This window comes from Numida meleagris, chromosome 2, assembly GCF_002078875.1.
Source record: "Numida meleagris isolate 19003 breed g44 Domestic line chromosome 2, NumMel1.0, whole genome shotgun sequence".
Taxonomy (NCBI): domain Eukaryota; kingdom Metazoa; phylum Chordata; class Aves; order Galliformes; family Numididae; genus Numida; species Numida meleagris.
The window spans coordinates 144,727,289-144,733,288 of NC_034410.1; the positions used below are offsets into that span (position 1 = coordinate 144,727,289).

The 6,000-nt window shown below is 37.2% G+C and overlaps 1 long non-coding RNA gene across 2 annotated transcripts in view; it reads left to right on the top strand.

Moving 5' to 3' along the window:
- LOC110394967 overlaps positions 1-4,381 on the top strand; it is a 69,158-nt gene extending 64,777 nt beyond the window's left edge. For both annotated transcript variants that reach the window (XR_002436065.1, XR_002436066.1), the window contains one exon: positions 977-4,381. This is a non-coding gene — a long non-coding RNA (uncharacterized LOC110394967). The remainder of the gene's footprint in view (positions 1-976) is intronic.

Here is a 6,000-nt window from a genome sequence, read left to right on the forward strand (position 1 = left end):
GCTTAGAGAGTGGTCAAGAATTGTAATGGGCTGCCAAGGATAATGGTGGAATCTCCATCATGAGAGATTCCAGATTTAGAAGATGTGTGAATGTGGCACTACGGAACTTGGTTTAGTGGCTGAACTCAGTAGGTTAGGTTGGTGATTGACTTGATGTTCTTGAAGGCCTTTTCCAAACTAGATGATTCTATGATTCTGTGATTATGATATTTTGAGGATGCAAATATTGCAGCATTGGGAAATAATGGCATATTGCACTAACTGTTCCCTGTTCTAATAATGGATCCCCAGCAGGCTCTTCTTTTAATTCATCCTGTTCTGAGGAGGAGGAATCATATACTCTGAGGCACTTAAAAAATAAACATGCTGAAGTCTAAGTGTCTTTCCAAACTTTGAAATTAGTAAAACTGTGTGCAAAATAATGGTACTAGTATCTACTCTAAAAGCCTTTTCCTACCTAAAATTAGTCAATAATTGCACAGCATCAGATGAAATCACTAAATGTTCTTACTGACACAGCTTCAAAACAAAGCATTCAAACTTGCCTATTTGTATTACTGTCTCACTAGTAGAATCACTGGGACAGATTTATAGCTGATGTAGTTTTCAGCGATGCTTAGTATATTTACATCTGCTGATATTCTTTTCTCCATACCATAGATGAATTACAAACTTTTCTGAACATGTCTGGTATGTCTCTCTTCATTATTATCAGTTCTTCCCCTTACTTCTAAGTGTGTCTTTATGACCCGAGATTGGACCTCTATGCATTATTGCCCCTAATAAATGATAGTAATGACTGCGTTAATCGCTTGTTCCTGAAAATCTATAGAGAGTACGTAAGGAACAACATCTTGTCTTCTGGCATATTTGTTGTTAGAAGGGGATAACATCAGTGTGTCACACTGAATTGGCTTTTTTTCTCCCGACTCTTTAGTTTTCCTTCCTCTGAATCACTTACTTTCATCCTCTGCAGGGACCTTCCCCACCCAGAAACCAGACTTCGAACACTTTGGACAAGACATGATACAGATTTTGTTTCAGAATGCATCCACCTGTGTTTGGACTCTGCAAAGATTCCTAGAAGACTGTGATAACAGTTGATGAAAATAGTTTAAGACCATATGTTGCTACAAAATTGAAGGATCTTATACGTAACAACAGTGCTGAGGAGTGTGCACACAAAAAAAAAGCAAAACCCCAAACACTGATATATAGCCCAATCTTACATAAAATTTACATAAGGACAGGTGAACAACACATTGACAATCGTTCCAGAGAGTCTGATTTATGGCTGTGATGACCTTTATAAATATCTCAAAGAATCCTTAATCGTTCTATGATTCTGTGAAGAGTCAAGATGTAATCACTAATAAGCATACTCTAAGAAGCGCAGCCATTTAATTGTTGGCTGTTAACTGTAACTGGTATAATGGTCGCTTCATGAGGAACTGTTCTCCTAAGGGAAAGGAAAATTCATATTGTGATAACCATATGTATTGGAGCAACAACAAAAAAAGCTGTCTGGGTCAGTATGATCTTCATCCTCCTGAAGTAGAGCGGTACCATTTCTTGCCTGGAATCTGTGGGTTGCCTTGCTAAAGAAAACATTAGGTGAAGTCCAGCTTCTGCTGCATGAAGGGCATGAAAGGAACTTTTCAGATAAGCTACCCCTTTAGTGTGATTTCTCTAGATTTCACCTCTCTCCTTGCTCAGCTGCAGCAGCCTATTCTGGCTGTGTGAAATATTTTTAAGCAAACAGGTGTCTGGCCAAAATCTCTGGGAAATATTAGGAATCCCTCCATAGATCTTTATGAAATTTGAGTCATTGAATGAGTAAATGTGCATTTAAATTATTGTTAACATTTAAAACAAATATGATAAATACTTATTGAAAATCACTAAAATGTTTGCAGGCAGTCTTTGCTTTCTTTCGTCAGTTCGATTAAGAATCTATGATTCAATCAGGCATGGATCTTTTCTCGTGTGTCATGTTTTTGTTCCGCTCTTATAAGTTCTGTGTTCTTCTGCTGCTGCTCTTGCTCCCCTTTAACAAGCCTGGAAATAGGTTGCCTAGAAAATTCAGCATCATTTCACACATTATCCACTGCAGTGCTGAATCTATTTTATATTTTTTCTGCAGCTGCATGATTAACAGTAAAATAATCCATATTTCTCTGTGCGTGGATACAATATAGATATGCTTACCAGCCCTCTGTGGAGTTATGAAAAGCCTCCACTTGCCCCTTGTGACCTTGTCATCACAAATTGCTTTTAGATTCCGTGCCATTTGAACAAGCACAGCAATTCACTTTCACGTTCCTGCAAATACCAAGAAAAACAAACAAAGAGTGCTACAGTATGCAGCATCTGGGATCCTTCTCACTTTGACGCGCACTTTTCCTCACTTTCCTTTGAGGAAAAAGTTCAGGGAATTCCCACTACTGACAAGCAATAGTTTCTGTTCAATTGCACTCTCTTGGAAACATCTGCTCTCCTTGGTCTTACAGAGTGAGCTGAGCTTTGCCATGTTTGGAGGAGAAGAATGTAGACGGATTTGCTCTTAAGTTATTTCAGTGAACAGTTAAATGAAGGAGCAGGGGGCTGAGTGGTTAAAACATCAACTGAAAGCAACCTGCCCATCAGTGTTTTAGCATTATGTTCAACAACATCTATAATATATTTATACTGTACTATTAGGAAATTTGATCCATGCCAAGGTACCAAACGTACCAAAGCATCACGTCGTCCTTCTCCAAGGATGACTGAGCTTGGGCTAAGGCTACTCTTTAGGAAAGGTCTAAGGGTGTTCAGATTTAGCAGCAGATAGGTCTTGATGGCAAGACTGAGCTCTTGTTTATCTCACTGAAATAGACTTTTATCTCCATGCTGGTGTGGAGTAGCCTAAGGACTTACAAGTTGATAAGTATAGTGATGGACAAAGAGCTGCTTGTGACTCATACTTGTGCTTTTGTGGCCACAGGTGCAATTCACATCTGGGGCAGCAGCAGCACAAGAGTAGCCATTAGATAAACCACAGAATCATAGAAACGTTTGAGTTGGAAAGGACCTGCTTATTGTTATGTGGTGTAGACTCTCCTTTTATTCTACTTTAATTGTATTTCAGAAACCGTTAGTCATATTCCAACACTAAATTTTTCTTAAGTAAAATTTATGGGAGCAACAGTTATAAAATTTCTCTATTCAGAAGTTTTTACTAAGGAATCATCCTGAAATTGGAAAAAAAAAGAAAAAAAAAACATGAAAATTAGGAAAGAAAAGCTGAGGATTGCAAAAGAAAGATGATTCCCATTGTCTTAAAGTTACCAAGGACAAACAATGCTCTACATTGATTTTAAAGTGTTGTTTTTTTTTTAATTTTCCTTGTATTTTTAGAACTGTCTTCACTGATTGAAAAAACATAATGTAGAAGCCTCTTTATTTGCAGGATCTCCTTAAATTAACTGACTTTAATTAATGCATTAATTAGTCTTCTTGAGAGGAAAGACTTAATAGCAGAAATGTTTCTCTTTGCTCATGCAACCACACTGGCAACTGTGCATACTTTCGAGTTCTGCATGGACACTGCAGACTTTCTGGAGCTGAGTCAGGGATCAGCACTGTTCTCCACTGTCTAGTGGAGACATGAACCATTGTTCTTTCATCTAGGAAAAGCATGATGTTGCTTCTGCTACTCTTCCTGTGCATCTCTCTAGATCAATTTATTCTGTGTGCACGGAGTCTGACATCAGGGACTGATCCTTCCCGTTTTCCTCTCCTGGCTTAGAACATTCATGGTCTCCTCCTGTGGTTATACATTCCTGACTCAGCCTAAACTCTTCTGAACTCTGACTGTTCAGCAAACAGAGGTTGTACAAAAGGAGGAGTTTCAACCCAGATTTCATTGGCTGAGAGAAGCAGCCACAGGTGCGTCTGCCTCTGCTTTATGGCAATGAACTGAAGATTTTAACTACTCGTATAAAATGAAGTACTTTCTTTCATGTCAGTTGTGTTCAACCCTTGGCCCACGGGCTGCATGTGGCCCTAAACATCTAGTAATATGTCCCCACAAGAATCTAAACTTTTAACATTGTCATGTGATTTTTAGTGACATTTTTCATGAGTCGAGTGCACATTCATTACACGTGCTTATGCCACTTGCTAAGTAAAACACAGTGACTACCGACAATAATATTTCAACTTACCTGCAGGTGTGTGTATATATGAAGACACGTGCAGACTTGTAGGTTTTCTTATTTAATTATTTAATAATTGCACACATTATATGTCTACCTATTCTCTTTTTCTGAGAATTTCTAAATTTCCTGAATTGTGAATTTAGCAGCCATGAATTGTGAATTTAGCAGCCATTTTTTTTGCATGAAAGTAGTACAGTAAGTTAAATGTTTTATGATAAAATCTAAAATACAGATAAAAATTAAGTACAAAAAAAAGTATATATTTCCAAACATTAGAAATAATATATATTTTTTGAATTGAAAGAGCTAATGATTGACACTTCCAAACAATAATACTAAGGGAAAATTTTGTGGGTTTTATTTTGTATTTTGTTTGTTTCTTTTATTTTTGTTTTGCTCCCTTCATCCATCTCCCATATGTTGCTCTCACTTATTTCTCCCTTGGCTTACCACTAGCTCTAAATCCATTTCTTACTGCAGGACAGAAATATATTTTGTTATAACCTGAGCTCTTTAAATAGGGCAGAATATAATTGATGATAAAAAGTCTAAACTTCCCCCTGCCCCCAAAAGAACATGGTTAATTTGCCTCATAGAAAATTGCTTAACACTTGAGAATTGTTCTAGCTTAAGTTCTGAGGCTAAAGAGTGAAATGAATCTCTGAGCCTTTGATACTAGCTCAATTCATGTTATTTAACAAAAACCTATTAACCTTTATTAGCATTAACCTTTCAGTTTATTAACATAACTAATTGAAATATGAATGTATGGATAAATTTCTGGGAAGTAATACTTTTAAATAAAATAATTTAATAGGGAGATATTTAACCTTCTCTAATACTCCATGGATATGTCTATATTATGTTGTCCCTAAATTATCTCTGAATTGTCTACTTGCAATGAAATAAGAAATGGATGATCATGACGGTGATGGAGAGAACAGCCATTCTATGATCAACCAGATGTCTCAGAGTAAACTTCAGCTTTCTTGTGGCTTTCTTCACAAAACAATTTTAAGCACAGCCTCTCCAGTTTGAGCTACACTTGTGTATGAAAGCAAAATAAATAAATCAAAAAGTGCTCATTAAGAATACTGGATCAAAAAAGACCCTACTCTGAAAGTTGTTAAAATGATTGCGAAGAGCAGTGGCAATCTGCTGCAGAAGGACCTCTCTACAGACTCCCTATTCTAATACTCAGTTCCTAAATATCAGAAGCTAATTGTAAATGGAGATTAGGCTGGATGCATCCTTGGTCTCCCTCAAACTTTCTGGTGGTGCTCTAACTTTAGAACACATTGTGTCCCTTTTCCAAGGGAAATTCATAGGGGACTGAACAGATGAACAGACCTCCAGACTCTCATACCAATGTGGAAAAGGAATTACACTTTAATGTCATCTCAGCTATGCATGTGAAAAGTGTTCCTAATAAGAGCTGCTGAGCCCTGGGAATAGTATGAGGTAGTGTTTAGAGGTGGTTCCATTGTTGTTTTTTTTATGATTGGGAGCCTTGTACAGCACGGCTATAGTTCTTTTTTAGCTTGTTCTTTTGACTTTTCTTCTAATAGGAAACAAAGAATATTGTGTGTGAGAGGAGGAAAATTGAAAAGCTCCCCGGAGTTTACTATCCACCCTTCAGGCGAACACCCTCTTTGCTCCTCTATGGAGGATGAAAAGGTGGTAAAAAGTCACATTACAAAGCCTGGAAACATTTTTCAGGGGGTTTATAGGGTGTTACTACAAATATTTTTCTTATCCCTCTGCCTGTATTATCAATTCCCCTTACAGCCTTGTAAACTGT